The sequence below is a fragment of the Sorex fumeus genome, unplaced genomic scaffold, assembly GCF_029834395.1.
Source record: "Sorex fumeus unplaced genomic scaffold, SorFum_2.1 ptg000002l, whole genome shotgun sequence".
In the NCBI taxonomy this organism is placed as follows: Eukaryota; Metazoa; Chordata; class Mammalia; order Eulipotyphla; family Soricidae; genus Sorex; species Sorex fumeus.
This window is the reverse complement of record NW_026606059.1, coordinates 37466173-37483400: the sequence shown is the minus strand read 5'-3', so window position 1 is coordinate 37483400 and position 17228 is coordinate 37466173.

The window sequence follows — 17228 nt, the reverse complement described above, 5'->3', positions numbered from 1 at the left end:
GCTGAACTGAAAATTTCTTACCATACCTGCTGTAGGGGCCTGAGAGACAGTATAGCAGGAAGGGCACTTACCTTGCACATGGTTGACCTGGGTTTGATTTCTCACACTACCTACTAGGAGTGATCCCTGAGAACAGAGAACAGAGTCAGGTGCAAGTTCTGAGCACAACTGGGTGTTCTTCAGAAACGAAAAATTAAAAAAAGAAAACTGTTGTAAGTTTTGGTTGACTTACTGTTTGTTAAAAGATGGTCAGATTTGGTAATAATCAGATGTATGTCCTCTGCTTCTAAATATCTTCAGAAAAAACACTTCATAATCTTCTTGAATATTAAACAAAATTTTGATATTTCTTATGATAAGAGTTTGTGTACTTGTCAAAATTACCATAGTCACTGATTAGAAGTTGTTTGAACATACAAACTATGCGCTTTTAGACTTTTAAAATTACTTTTCTTCTAGTAGCTTATCACTGTCACTGTCCTCCCGTTGTTCATTGATTTGCTTGAATAGGCCCAGTAGCTTATAACAATTTTTAAAAATTAGATTTTTACCTCTATTGCAAACCACAACACCCAAAAAGAGAGGGAGGGAGCAAAAGGGAATGCCCTGCCACAGAGGTGGGGTGGGGTGGAGGAGATGGGGTGGGGGTGGTGGGAGGCATGCTGGGACCATTGGTGGTGGAAAATGGGCACGGTTGGAGGGATGGGTACTTGATCATTGTATGACTGAAACGCAAGCATGAATGCTTGTAAGTTTGCAACTGTGCCTCATGGTGATTCACTAATAAATTTTTTTTTTTAAAAATTAGATTTTTTTCATTGTTTTTCTTCTAGTAGCTTTTTTTGTTTTTATTCAATCACCATGAGAACAGTTACAAAGCTTTCAGGTTTAAGTCTCCATCATACAATGATAAAACACCCATCCCTTCACCAGTGCACATTTTCCACCACCAAGAATCTCAGTATATCCCCCATCTCTCCCCTCCCCATGCCAATGTGGCAGATGATTTCCACTTTACTCTTGACTTTGATTACATTCAATTTTTCGACAGAAGACCTACCACTATTATTTGGAATTTTCTCCCAACATTCCGACCTGCCGAGAAGGCATCATTAGATAATTTGCTTTCTATTGCTGATAATGAAGAGCATATGATGTTGCGTGACTGCAATAGTGGCTGTGCAATTTTTGATTTCTGATATTTTAGTAATTAAGTCTGGAGGGATTTCTGCCAGAAGCTGCTGGGTTCCAGGATTGGTTTGTGTGCTTCTGGGATCATGGCCATTCAGGAGCCAGAGGAACCGTTCATGGGCAGCAACTTAGGGTCTTGTCAGGTCAGGGAGAAGGGCCGGTTCCAGCCCCCATCCTGTGAGGCCCTGCATGTCTTGTCACTGCAGACGTGTCCCTCTCAGTCCAATAGGTTCTGAAAGATGGTGGTCACCATGCCACCAAGGGGAAGAAGGCAGAAGGGACAATGCTCTACCCCCCACCCCTGGGGGGCAGCACGGAGCTGTAGCTTAATTCACAGTCTAGAAGCATTTCTGCCAGAAGCTGCTGGGTTCCAAGATTGGTTTGTGTGCTTCTGGGATCATGGCCATTCAGGAGCTGGAGGAGCCATTCATTGGCAGCAACTCAGGGTCTCGTCAGGGTGGGGAGAAGGTCCTCTACTAGCTTTATGAAGCTTATAAAGATTCTATTAGTTCCATATTTGAAGTTCATGTATCATAAGAATATGCTTGTGAGAAAATTAGCAATTCCTGTTTGAGATACATCACTGTAGAAACGGACATTGATCATTTATTGAACCCATTTACTTCTTCAGTTATTTCTTTTTCCAGTCAGAGATTTTTGAGTGTGTGTTGAGGGGGGGGGGGTCACATACAACTATAGTGCCTTAGACATTATTTGGCACGGAGTTAGCCTTTGATGAACCAACAACATGGCACTTGTATTTGAAAAAATTTAGTTATAGATAAAATGTAAAAATAAAGTCTATCTCTTCCATTAGAATAAAAGTGTTTGCCATGGGCAGAAGGACCGACCTATCTCATTACTGAAGAAATAGTGAGATTGTTGTTTTGGATTTGACACAGCACTATCCACACCAAGTCACAAAGATTGTTTTGCTTACAATTTTCCAAGTCTAAGATAATAGTGATGTTGTTAGTGTGAATAATAGTTATCTTGTGGGGTTTTGTTTATGAAAACAAGTATGCATCTGAAGCGCCTTATACTTAGTGGGCATTCAGTGTTAAGTGAATGCACACTGGGCCCAGGGATGTGACTCATTAGAGGAGTTCTTGCCTCAAAGGACTCCCTGAGGAATAAGGCCATGAGTTCAATCCCTGGCATTGCCCCACATGCCAAGAGTTTGATGCCAGTGGTGGTGTCACTTTCTGTGATCCCCTATGCAACACCAGAATACTCCATATCCAGGACATTGCTCCCAAAGGTTTGATGCCCAGAAGCACTGCAATTCATGTGGGCGGCCAACCAACAATTGTGTAAGCACAAGGGAGATAGTTCAAAGGTCTGAGTTCCATCCTTGAGATCTCATTCTCCTCCATGCCCTGGCATTGTTGGGTAAGATAGTCGTGACCTCTAGCATTGCTGGGCCTGGGCCCCTAGATATACAGAGAAGGCACTGACCAACCTGAGGAAAAAATAAAAGGATTTGAGCACCACAGCCATATTTGTGATCTGCAGTTATGCTAATACCAATAGTAACAAAGGCAAAGTGGGAATTAAAAAAATAGCCCTCCCCACCCTAAGCGATCCAGCCCCAGCAGCCGACCTCCACTGCCCAACCACCGCCATGCTACAGGCTGCTTTCCGGACCGCGCAACAGATTATAAGACACTTCCTACCCATTTATGCCTCTCAGAGAGCCCGGCAAGCTACTGAGAATATGCTGCCCACACAGGCAGAGACTGGCAAACTCCTCGTGGCATATTCGATATGTCAAATACAGTAAAGACAATAGGTCTCATTCCCCTGACCCTAAAGAGCCTCCAATTGTTAGGAAAAGACTAATAAGAAGAGGCTGCTAAAATCTCTGGGCTGGGAGGAATAGAGACGTTACTGGTGCCTGCTCGAGTAGTTTGAGGACCAACGGGATGACAGTGATACAGTGATAATAATAATTAAAAATAATAAAATAAAAATGATTGACCACCATGAAAGATCAGAGAAAGAAAAAATTACTTTTAGCTCTGCCGCATTGAGAGGGTTCCTAAACTGCTATTTGGTCTTAGAGAATCTGGAGGGTAGACAGTTTTGAAACCGAAAATAATTCCCTCCTTTAGTAAATGCTTTTCTGATCCTGCCCCCCACCCCTGGTCTTGTTCAAATGGACACATGTAGTTTCTGTGACTGTTCTGTAATCTCCTTTTCCACCTCTCCCGAGGCAGCTCATCTTCAGTGCCCCATCTCACATGGAAATGTCCTAAAGCAGTTTCATGGGATGTGAGGCACCATGAGCTGCCCAAAGGGAAGAGGATGGATTGATGGGTTGATGCCAGCGGGGCAGGTGGCTGTTTTCACATAGCAGTCAGTAGCAAATGAAAGAGGTGTGTGGTGATCATTCTCTCCAGAGGCCATTTATTTCTCTGGAGCTGAAAGGCCAATAAGTTGATCCAAAACAGAACCACGAGTTTGAAAGAATTATGACAGATCAGTCAAGCACCCCGAAGTTTATCTGGATAAAAACATATAAGCACCTTCCAGTGCTGACAAAGGTGTGACCTCTCCTGGGGTTCAAAGGGGGAGGATTAGAGCTGAGCAAATAGGACTGTTACATTCCTTAAATATGTGAAATGGATCCAAATGAAAATGAAATGTCTTTTACTTTGCCCCAATCTTCCTAACCTCAAACAATAATAGAAAATGTTCTAAGAATGATGCAAGTAAAGGTATTTCCTGCGATATAAATATTTAATTTATGTTTGCCCATAAATGTGAATGATTGGTTGGGTGCTGGTTTCTCTCAAATATCTTTCTTCACTTACCTCTTCACTTGCCCCCCTGTTTAGAAAGCAGCCAGACTGTCTTGAGTTAACAATGCTTGATGGAGTAGGGCTGCCTAAATGCTGGGTCTGTGAATCTCAGTTTTCTGTCTCTGTCTCTGTCTCTGTCTCTTTCTCTCTCTCCCCAAAGTAGTTAAATCAAGCCCAAATCAACTTGTTCACACACCTGCTATTTTACGTTTTTCTTTATTCCACTACCTTTTTTTTTTTTTTCTGTTTTGGGTCACACCCGGCAATGCACAGGGGTTAGTCCTGGCTCTGCACTCAGGAGTTACTCCTGGCGGTGCTCAGAGGACCATATGGAATGCTGGGAATCGAACCTGGGTAGGCCGCGTGCAAGGCAAACGCCCTACCCGCTGTGCTGTTGTTCCAGCTTCGTCCACTACCTTTTTTAATTTTTATTTTGGAGCAAGCACATTCAGCAGTGTTCAGGCCTTACTCCTGGTTCTATGCTCTGGGATCACTCATGGCAGTGCTTGGGAAATTGCAAAGGGTGCCGGGTACCAAACCCAGTTTGGCTTTATGAAAGACAAAGGCTCTATCTGTAGTACCTGCCTTCATATTCCAATTCTGACCCAAAAATAGATGGAGGAAAAACTTCTCATTTTTTTGTCTGGCATTTTATGTTATGACACTAAACACGTTATACAGAATCCCAGCACTTTAGTTTGGATGAAGCAGAAGATCATTAATCTCTACCTATGTCTCTTAGCCCTAAAATGGAGGTTAGTTATCTTGATCTGACTCTGAAGAAATTTTTCCACTTGTGATTATAATAAAAAATCACTTTTATGACTTCCTTCCTTCATTTATTTTCTCTCGTTCCCCTCTTATTATATCTCTTAATTTTTGCTTTATGGGCCATATCCAGCAATGCTTGGGGTTCACTTCCAGACTTGCTCAGAGGGACCATGTGGTGCCTGATCGTTTTGCATGAAAAGCATGCTCTCTACCCTTTGTGCTATCTCTCACTTGCCTCTTAATAATGTTTTGTTAATATTTTGCCTCCCCTTCCCTCTGTTGCTGTTGGGATGAGCAGGGGTCACACACATTGGTGTGTTGCAGTTCCCATTTGACTGTTGTGTCACTGGGGGCCGAACATTTGATTAAGGTGTTTGCACTCAAGCTTGCTAGAGGTCACATGCTGTGGTGCTTATGCACATTCTGGTACTGGAGCTTGTTTGGGGTCACTGCGGTGCCCACATATCTCTTTTAGTTGTAGTGATTACCAGGAGTTATCCCCTTTGTTGCAGAGCTGGGATCTCAACAGCTGGTAGCAGTGTGACTGGAAACCACCTGTAGAGTCCAGACTCCAGATAACAGAGCTACCAGGCACACAGTAGAGCTTCCAGGATGGGCCTCAGTGCAAGCATTCTGCTCTGGGGGTCAGACTCAGGGCCTCAGGCTTGCAAGGCAGGAATTTTAACCATGAAGCCATTTCCTGGTTCAAACTCTCTTTTAAATGGTTATACTATCTGATTTATTTCTATGTTTTAACCCTATTTATTTGAAGATGTTATGTTTTTGTTTTTGTTTTTTTTTTGGTTATATATTACTATGGAGAAAAAAAAAGTATGCATGCTGGGTGGGGTTCTCTTTGTCTCTAATTTGGCTTTTCCATTTCCCCGTGAAATCAGATATCCCACAAGAAAGGACTAAGATCACAGCACATGTTTGCAAATGGACAGCGTAGCCTGTAATCGCTCTCTCCTTCTGTGCTTCCATTTCCTGACGATGGAACATTATCAGGGAGTATTTTTCTGCAACACTGGCAGGATCAAAAGTCAGGCAGAGAGGATTCGGGTTCCATTTCTATTATGAAATAATTGTCTTATCTGCATGATAATGCACACATATATTTCTGCTAAATTATCTACACCGCAAGCGTTCATTCATGGCCGAGAGAAGATGATGAATGTACCAGATGCTTACACGTTGTGGCGAGATCAGATGATGGGTGGGGTAGGGCAGTGTGCCAACTGTTTGGGTGGCTTTGTCAGAGAATGAGTCATTCCAGCAGCTCCTGCTGTTCCACCCCTGATATTGGCTTTACGACATCCCCCTGGAAGAAGGCCAGAGCCCCTCACCAAATTTTAGGCCCATTTTTCATTTCTTTTTGGCAATGGCATCTTTCTCCCCTTACCCTTCTCCATCCACCGGCTTCCATTTAGGCCATCACGAACCAGTTGCTGGCCAACTGTGTCACCCCACGGTGTGGCCTGATGCTTCCTTCGGAGGCTAAGGGCTCCTGCTTTATACTTTCTTTTAGGTCATTGATATGTACAGCAAAATGTGTCAAGTTTGGTTTAGGTCTTTGCCTGGAAACCAGATAAGCCGCTTTTCTCAGAATCAACAGCATCCTACAATGCCTGCGCTCTTTAAACTCAACAAGCCCTCTAAAATCAAATACTCCAGAGCCTCTGCCAGCAGGCTTGGAAATTCGAGCTCTGAAGGGATAAGATGACAGCTTCTGTTGGAGCTAAAGCCTCACACTGGTCCTCCGCCCTCCCTTCCCAGCAGCCTGGCCGGCCGGCATGGGCTCAGGACCATGCGGCAACCGTGTGATGGGAACGCCGTGGCTGAGGCCCGCGAGTTTGCCAGGCTCTCTGATGTGTGAGCCGCTGGGTTGCCATGCAGTGGGCAGGAAGGGAGCGCCCGCGCCTGGGGTAGCTTTTGTGCTCTTGAGCTAGACCGAGCTGACTTGACTTGGGATCAGACTGTCCCCGCTGTCCTATTGTCTTACCACGTGGTGCCAGGGCGGAGGAAGCCAAGGGGAATACTGATCTGAAGTTTTAAATAGAACTCCCCTTTCAGGCTCCCTGTGACGGTATCCAAGGTGCTATCAGTGGCCAGCCTGTCGCTCTGATATGCCTCCCTGTCTAAGGAGCGCAGGGGGTGCCTGATAAAGAAGTCCGGCTCCAGGGGCGGTGGGAAGGAGGGAGGTTTATTTATTTTGCGTTCTGCAGTGTGATTACGTTAACTTGTCTGTGTGACCCAGACCCAGACACACACACACACACACACACACACACACACACACACACACACACACACACACAGCCGAACGGTTTGCTTGTGCCCTGTGATGAGAAGCAAAAGATTACTTGTATTTGCTAACTTGGACTCATTTGGACAAAGGCACATTTGAGTATTTGTTGACTTGTCAATTTTAACAAAGTTTGTTAGGAACCAGATTCCGGAGACCTAAGGGTTCTAGTTTCTAGTGTGGGTCTCTTTGTATGGATTTCTTGATCACCATGTTGGTGGTGTTTTTTTTTTTAATGACCCAGGAATTTACACACTCCATAAGATTCAAAGTGAAACTTTAGAAGGTTTAATCTAATTCATTCTTAAACTGGTTGAATTTTTACTCTAATAGTAAATCGAAGTAGATTTTTGAAATCATAAATTTTTCTTTTCCCTATTGGGGAAGCTGGGGTGTTTATCAATAAAATCACCTTTATTGAGGCCTTTCTTAATGTATAGTGTGGATCTCTCCCATCTCAGTTTGCAAACTAAATAACTCCATTGGGATGTTTCCCAAATTTTCCAAAGAATTGGATATTTCAGGGTCAAAGCCGTGATGCAAATGCATTTGCTTCTAAATTATGTTTTTTTCCCAAATCATGGTGTTAAATATTAAGTGTTAAAATGGTAAAAGGTAAAGGTAAAGGCCCTCCCGTTGATCGTCGATTTGCTCGAGCGGGCCCAGTAACGTCTCCATTGGAGACTTTGTTGTTACTGTGTCTGGCATATCGAATACTCTCGGTAGCTTGCCGGGCTCTCCAAGAGGGGCGGAGGAATCGAACTCGGGTCGGCCATGTTGGCTGCGTGCAAGGCAGACGCCCTACCCGCTGTGCTATCGCTCCAAGTGTTAAAATGAATAGACACAAAATAAAATTAGTCTTATTAGGGGATATTTACTTTTAGAATTTTCTGAAACCAGAATTTTTTTAAGGCAGAGAAAAATATAGGTGAGAATACTTTACCTAAGGTTAAAAAACATACCAAAGACCAAATCATTATTTCTCTAAAAGAAGTTATTTGGAAAAAAGTCAAAACATCTGGTTTATATTATTAAATATAAGAGTAGAGAGCGTAACAGTCTTTGGAACATCAGCTTATATATTTCTCACATTTTATAATTGCTTAGTCCAAATTTCTTTAGAAACTAACCCAAACCTTTCTTTGTTTCACACTTAACATTTTACTTAGTTGTTGGGCAGACAAGGTGGAGTGAGGTCAGGGAGACATGCCATGAATGATGTTAAAGGAGTCTTGTGTGATTTCTTTCTTTACTTTTCATATCTCAATTCCCTGGCCATTCAATTTAGTTCCTGAGGTGCTGACAGCTGGTAATATGCTGAACTGCAATCCACTTTTCGGAAGTTATTGATATTTCCTAACTGAGGTTTAATAGTGTGACTTGGCTTAGGTGAAAATGTGCCAAGGTCTCAGGTCTCCTGTGCCTCATCCAGGTTTGTTAGAGTTCCAGGCATTTTCTGCCAGGAGCCAGAAACCATGGTGCTGTTGGATTCTCCCAAGGCAAATGAATCTCAATTATATATTACTCTCAGAATGCTTCTGCACGGACCAGCCGAGGGATCAAACATCTATTCCTTCTTTGGGGGCTATTTATTTGTTCAATTTACAAAAGCTTGTGAGTGTAAGAGATTTAAAGTACTCAATTCTGAAAAATTAATAGCTACTTCCATTACAGAAAATAGTCCTAATTTATTTTATCAAAAAGCCATTAGGAAAAGAAAAAAAAGTCAATAGATCTGGGACTTGACAGTGATGACAGTTGTACAGCATTGTAAATGTCTTAAATGTCACTAATGGCAATTTTTATGTTATATGTATTTTACTACACACATAAAGAAAGTCAATAGAAAAAGTTTATCTTAATTGAATGGCTGAGAGTGTTGATGTGGATTTTCATAGTAGCTTGTGTGGTTTCCAAAGAGAGCATATGAGTGAAAGCAGGGGTAATCTTCCCAATATATTGCTGAAACAAAAATTTCTTTATGTTAAATTGAAAATATTTTAAATCATCTTAGCATAGGGATGTATTAAAAATAATAAGGATTTAATGTTTGTAGTAGTCACTATTCCTAACAAAATAAAGCAAAAAAAAAGCAATAAGTTATACCAAGCTATAACTTGGTATAATTTGTTAATTGGGGGACACAGCACATATTGCAAGGCAAATTAACCCCTGATATCTCCATTGGTTAGGTTACTTCCAGAAAATGCACAAAGACAATCATAAAGTGATTTTTAAATAATTAGGGACCAGAGAGAGACATAGTACAGGGGTTAAGTCACTTGCCTTGCATGCTGAACTTGGTTTGATCCCTGACACCTTATATAGTTCCCTGAGCCCTACTGGAATGATCTATGAGTCCAGCTAAGAGTAAATTCTGTGAACCTTCTAGTGTGCCCCCCCACAAACAAAACCAAGCAACTAACTGAAAAAGCAAACCCTCCATTTATTTCCTTTGGGTAAAACTATTACCAAGAGAAAATAAGGTAAAATAATATGTTTAACGTATAGAGAGTTGACAAATACACAGCTACTTGGCAGTACCATATGGAGCAGGAATTAAAGGGGAAAGGGTGAGCTCAGTTGTAGCACACCTGCCTTGAAGACATGAGGCTGCAACTTTGATCTCTGGCATTGCCCCATACGCCAAGTTCAGTCCTAGTGGCAGTGTAGTTTGGGATTACTGATGTCACAACAAAAGTATGTGAAATAAGGATAAATTCAGAAATTATGCAGATATTATAGGGTTCTAGTACTTAGTATTCTATCCAGTTCCCAGTATTTTTCTCCTCTAACAATGTCAAGGATGTACCATGATTTATTTCATTCTGTAAAGCAAATGCATGATGATTGTGTTAAAATTCACAACTTGAAAAAAATTCACAACTTGCCTTCTTTAAATTCAAGATATATTTGTTGAGAAACCATTGTTTGTCAAGGATAGTACTAGATTTCTCATGGACATTAGTTTGGCACAGATTTTGTTTACACCGAAGAAGAAACATTACAGATAGAAAAGAAAGATGTTCAAAGACCATAAGGCTTTAATAGAGTGTTCGGTGCTGAGGCCTAGAGGGTTACGAGGGTGGGGGGAGGGAGGGAGAGAGAGAGCTCTAATAATAGTTTTTTTTATTGTGAGAATGAGAAAAGTACTTACAAAGAGACTTAAAAAAATTTGGCAAACCAAGAAACTGTTTTGGGTGACAGAACTGAAATGAAAAGGCAGTGTTGAAGTAAGAAATGCCCAGGTGTTGGGGAAATGTTGACAATTTCAGTTTGGCTGCTGGGAGTAGGTTGTTTATAGGAGATCAATGAGAATTAAGATAATAAATGTATATTGGTCCCTAAATGATAGGACTAAGCATGTTGTATTGGATCCAGAAAGCGCTGGGAAGATCCTGACAGTTTCTGTGGAGGTAAAGAAAGGATCCAAGTTGTGTTTCACTAAGAGTGAGGCCTGGACTGAAGCGATTAGGAAAGAGACCTGCAGAGAGGAAGTTGGTAGAATGCCCTGTCAGGAAGAGAGAGCAGAAGGGATGGGGACCCGAGCCAGGTTGATGGCAGCAGGAAAAAGAAGAGAAGAAGCAAAAAATCTACATTTGGTTTGGCATCTCACTGAGTGCAGGTGGATGCAAAGGTTCTGGAAAGACAGAGACTTGAATGTGTCCAGGTTTCCTTTCCAGGTATTGCTCTCCCGAGCTGAAGCTTGGTAAAGCCAGCAGGCACACAGGCTGGGGAGTGTGAGGACAGCCCCACCTCTGGCTGATCCCATTGAAGAGAGTTGATAAAGAATTTCTCCCCTGTGGGTTTGACAAAAGCCTGGCATGAGAGGGGAGAGACATGGTGAAGCAAATAAAATAATTTGTATCTTCGTCTGCAAAAATAAGAGGGTTGTTGTTTCCAGTAAGAACAGAAGGCAACACTTTCTGATTTCCAGTTTTGCATGTCAAAAGCTTGGAGTTTATTACTCCCTTCCTCATAGCAAGAAAAAGCTTAACAAACTGAACATCAATAACACTTATTTTATCTACCAGAGAATTAAGATCACAGGGAAAAACCACTGCGTTCACCACCCCCACCCCCCAAATTAGAGATACGGATAAGCAGATAAAAAGAATCACCGTTTACTCGAGCAAAAGCCCAGGAGCAGAAAGTTTCATGGGAACCAGTACTAGGCTCCTTTTATCTAGAGCTTCTAAAAATTATAAGGCGTACTAAAAGACAAAAGGCACAAATTGAAGGGAGAGAGCAAGCATTTACAGCTGATTCAGATACGGTGGAGACATTGAAATGATCAGATTGGGAATTTTAAACAACTATGATTAGTAGGCTAAAGTCTCTAATTTAAAAAGTGGACAACATGCAAGAACAGATGGATAATGTAAACAGAAATGAGAATTCTAAGAATCAAAAGGAAGACTGGCAAATTAGAAACCATTGTAACAGAAATGAAGATAAGCTTTGATGCACTCATCAATAGACTGGATCTGGGTTAGGAAAGGATCGGCGAGCTTGAAGAATTGGCCAGTTTTGAAGAAATAGCCACAGAAATGTTTGAAGCAATTAAAAGAGAAAAGAGAATAAAACAGTTGAACAGAATCTACAAGAACACAGAGACAGATGAAATATACGCATAACAAAGGGAGAATGGAGTGAAACTGAACAAAATTTTTCAGCATTAATGAAAGATAATTTCTTAAAACTAATGATAGATATAAAACCACAGGGACAGGAAGTACAGAGAACACCAAAAAGGATAACTACCAGAAACTTAAACCAAAACATGTCCTAGTAAAACTGCAGAAAATTTAAGACAAGGAGAAAAATTTTCAAAGATGCCGCAGGTGGGGTAGGAATGGACAAGTGGAACACTTAACCTACAGAGGAGAAAGTATAGTATTTGTGAAAAAACAGGCAAACCACGGGGGGGGGGGGGAATGGGGAATGGATGAAGGTTTCAGAATGTTGGAAGAGAAAAATGCATCCCTAGAAATGTATCCAAATGATATATCAGGTGATATATCATTAAAGGTGAATGAATAATAAAGACTCTCTCAGATAATCCAAAAATGGAAAAATATGACATAAGTAGCTCCAAGTTGCCAAGGGGAAGTGTTAAAAGCAAAGTTCCTCAGGAAGAAGGAAACAATGTCTTGGCCTAGCAGTGAATCTAGATGTCTTCTAGGAAAAAAAGGAAAATAATATAGGTCAGAACCCCATATTTCTATAAGCAAAGGAGTAGTGTTAAAAGAAGGAATTGATGAAAGCAAAATAAACAGTAGTATGGGAAGTAATACTGCACTGGGAAAGCAAGCTCACACTGCACTGGGGCACAGTCTTCCTGCTACCCAAGGTCCATTGATGACCCAGAAGAGGTGGCTGCTGGTTCCTCTCCTTCTGAGGCTGGGTAAGAGGAAGGAGGCCAGAGAGTGAGAAATCTTCCTGATGTCCTACTATGGACCTAGGAGGCTGTGGCCCACATGGGATATAGAACTGTACCTTCTATTCTTTCAGGAGTCCCAGCAATCGAACCCAATTGCCTATTTACAAAAGAAAGCAGCAGAATCCTCGAAGAGATTTGGGAACCAGAATGGAAGTGGAAAACTCAAAGCCTTGACCTGACCTCCCATGAAACTGAGCTGCTGTTGAAGACAGACAATAACTTGAAGGAGGAAAAATAGCAGAGAAGAGATTCAAAAACAATACACCAAAAAAAGATTTTTTGAAGTGAAAAACCTAGGATATAATTTGACATGAAACAATTGGTAGGTAAATCAAAAGCGAAAATGACCATTGTTGAAAAGCAAGGAGTGGAATAAATGTCTTAAAAGACAGAACAAAACTACTAGAAGGTGAAAAGAATTGGGGCAAAGATAAAAGACTTGGATTATCTAGGTCTATGAGAACTGACATGTGGATTTAAGGAATTCCAGAAGGAAAAATAAAGACAATAAAGAATATACTATAGAAGAAAGTTTTCCTGAGCTGAAAAAACATATGAACCTTAATTTTGAGATAGTTAAGTGAATTTTAGCCACCTTCTCCAAAAGGTGTATATTTGGTATATTCTGGGAAAATTTCTTGGCTTGCAAGAATAAAGAAAAAATTTTTTGAACTTTTCAGCTAGGAAAACCTACCAAGAAAGGAGAAATTATAAAGGAACAGAATCCCATGGGACTAGACTCAGATTTTCTCTCTGTGTCTCTCTGTCTTTGTTTCTCTGTCTCTGTCTCTCTGTCTCCCTGTCTCTATCTCTCTTTCTCTGTATCTCTGTCTGTCTCTCTGTCTCTGACTCTGTCACTGTCTATCTCTGTCTCTGTCTCTGTCTCTGTCTCTGTCTCTGTGTCTGTCTGTCTGTCTGTCTGTCTGTCTGTCTGTCTGTCTGTCTCTCCTTCTCCCTCTCCCACCCCCTGGGATAAAATCAAACTCAAAACAATGCTCATGCAAAGTTCTGCAGTGAGTTACATCCCAGTCCCTTGACTAGGTTTCTTACCTAACTTACTTTGTGTTAGAGAATACAGCAACAAACTTGTTAGGCTGCTGAGACGATATGACTGAGACCAGAACTCAATATCAATATTGGAGGATTTATAAGGATTTAAGTCTATATCACCCAGGAGGATGCCAATTGATCCCGGTGTGTCTGAACCTTTGTCTCCACACTGAAAGTTTGGCTTCCTGCGAAACTCTTCAGTCTTAAGCAAACTGGGCAATAGGCAACCCTGTAACTTACACTTCATTTATATGACAGAAAACCAACAACAGGTAAACTAACATCAAGTAAAACAATAAAGAGAAAGAAAAGAATCTCTGAGGTGGGATAGAAATTCTCAACTAAGAAGATTAGTTGAAAGTCTTCTCCTTTCTTATGACTTTATATTATTTGAAGATATTTTTAGTTGTCCATACTGGTAAAAGGGAGAGTTTTGTTATTGGTTTCTAAGGGTAGAAGTCAGAGATGTTGCAAAATATTTTAGAACTCACAGGATATCAATCTACCCTTGCTTCTCTGCACCTTTATCACAAAATTGTCTTGCTGCAAAAGTCAATAGTACTGAGATTGAGAAGCAGTGAGTTAGGAAAATATAGTGAGGAATGGAGTGATGAGTTACAAAAATTGCTATATTTTACATACATATACTTTAAATGGAAGAGAAATTCAAAGAGTATCATAGAACATGTTATATAAGAGCCAATGAAAAGTTCTTGAAATAAAAGAGATCAGCTGCAGAGGAATTCTCATGGTGTAGAGGTGTCATGCTGATTCCACAGAACTCCACTGGTGTAAGTACAGGAGACTAGTGAAAGAGGTGAGGCATTTTTTCACAGCTTGGAATCTGGCCTCATATGCTGGAGGGAAAGGCAGCTGAGATAGAGAAGGGACCACCAAGTGAAGGATGCTTGGAGGGTATGATCAGGATGGGAGATGTGTGATGAAAATAAACTATAGACCGAACATGATGGCCACTTAATGCCTATATTGCAAACCACAACATCCAAAAGGAGAGAGAGAGTAAAAGGAAATGAGTCTGCCACATAGGCAGGGGTTGGGGGTAAGGGGAGAGATACTGGGAATATTGGTAGTGGTGAATGGGCATGGGTGGAGGGATGGGTACTCGATCATTGTAAGACTGAAACGTAAGCACAAAAGTTTGTAAGTCTTTAACTGTACTCACGGTGATTCATTAATAATATATATATATAAAAGATGTGAGGCATTTTAAATGTCTCAATTTATTAGACATTTAAAAAAGTAAATGGAATATATAATATCTTATAGAAGAGAACTGTGGGTATCTTGTTTTTACACAATAGTTAAAGAAGTAGGGGTGTAGCAGGTGTCGTAAAAGGGAATTAATGGAATGGAAAAGTACATCAGAACTCTGACATTAACAAAGGGTCAAAGTAATTGAGCAGGAACTTGATCAGACCTACGAAAATCAAAGAAATTACGCAGATGATGAAAGAGAGCACTCTCTTAGTCTCCATAATTTTGTCAACTGTGGTTCTTAAATGCCACTGTTTTGTTTCTGTACAATATAATTTAAAAATCCATAGTCTTTTAATAAGTATGTGTGGTCCTTAATGAAATAGTATAAAAATTATTGCTTTTCCCTATCAAAATCATGTTTCTATGGGGTGGTAATTAAGAGTCAATAATTGTCTCCTTCCCTAGATCATTATCTCCATGAGGGTAGGGATCCCATCTCTTCTTTCTCATCAGTGCTTCCATAGTCATCTATAAACATTTCTTAATCAAACAACATCCCCTCAATCTATAGTTAGAAGATTAGATATAAAAAAAAGTCTTTAGCAGCATTGTGTTTGTAAAAACTCTAGAAGGCTGTATATTTTACTGAGGTTGATAAAAACCAAAGGAAAATAAAAGGAACATGTGAGAATAGAAAACATGGCAATTCAAGGTAGTGGGGGCTGACACAAAACCTTGAAAGAGATTCAATATGCATAAAATAGAATTTGGGAAAGAAATTTGAAGAGATACTTCTTCAAGACTAAGGTTGCTAGATTAAGCATCTAGAATACATCTAGATACCCAGATAAATTTAAATTTTAGATCAACAATGAACATATTTTTTTCTTTTTGGGTCACAGCCAGTGATGCACAGGGGTTACTCCTGGCTTTGCACTCAGGAATCACTCCTGTCGGTGCTTGGGGGACCATATGGGATGCTGGGAATCAAATCCGGGTTGGCTCTGTGCAAGGCAAACATCCTACCTGCTGTACTATCGCTCTACACCTGAGCAAAATTTTTCACAAGTCCAAAATATTGGAAAGACCTCATATCAAAAGAATATCATTATTTATCTGAAATCAAATTTAACTGGGTGCTCTGTATTTTTCTTGCTGGAGCGATAGCACAGCAGTAGGGCGTTTGCCTTGCACGCAGCCAACATGGCCGACCCGAGTTTGATTCCTCCGCCCCTCTCGGAGAGCCCGGCAAGCTACCAAGAGTATCTCGCCCGCAGGGCAGAGCCTGGCAAGCTGCCTGTGACGTATTTGATATGCCAAACACAGTAACAACAAAGTCTCCAATGGAGACGTTACTGGGCCCGCTCAAGCAAATCGATGATCAACGAGAGGGCCTTTATTATTATTATTTTATATTATTATTTATCCTAGACTATTAATCAAGAACTATTATATATTGAAGTGCTAGAGAAGATTATTCAGGAAAGTAACTATTTTTTCAAATTGGCATCTAAACAATATTATTCAAATATATCATCTATTGTTTAGAGGCAATCCCATCTAAAACTTTCCACTCTTGTGCCCTTTGAATGGTATTTCATTCCCCTCAGTTCTATATTTAAGAGACCTTGATCCTGCCTTCCATGGTTATTTTCTGGAATATAATCTCCAAGGTTGTCAAGGAAGTGCCGTAATCATAACAACAAAAACAAATTATATTTGTGCTGTGCTTTCACTTCCGATCTAACGCTCACCATAATGAAGCAGGTAACATTATCCCCATTTCATAAATGAGGTTGAAAGTTATTGCTATGCTACTAGTGGGATTCTGCTAAGGAGGAGCAGCACATGGAAGAAGGTTAAAAAGGACAGAGTAGCCATGAGCCTAAGGTGCTGACTTGCAGGAAACCGGGTCTGAGAGAGAAAAGCTCCATGCACTCCTGGACAGGAGAAGTGGAACATTTGATAATACCTATCAAACTGTGTCAAATTAGGATATCTGCCTAGAGCAGTATAAAGATACAAAATACCAAAGTAAGTTGAGAAATGCACATTCAAAATAGAACTTTTTAACAAGTTGTTTCCAGCACTGCGATTTGTGTTTATTGAACCATATTCTTAGTGTAAGCCACCAGTGGTACATCCAGGAGTCAATGTGTTAAAAGAAATATCTAGGAAGCAGTTATTAAAACTCTCAGGTTCCTTATCCAAATCACGTGAATGAAAGAGAACTTATGTCTTTGGTAGCAGTTTTAATCTTGATTTCCTTGGTGAATGTCATACTCTGATTTTAATCGGACCTCTCACTAAGAAGGAGGGGTAGAGAGTGGGTGCAAGGTGTTAACCTCAGAGCAGAGAGTTTGAATCTCCCACATGCTTATTAATTACTAGTACTAATTAATATGGGCTGGAGCGATAGCACAGTGGGTAGGGCGTTTGCCTTGCT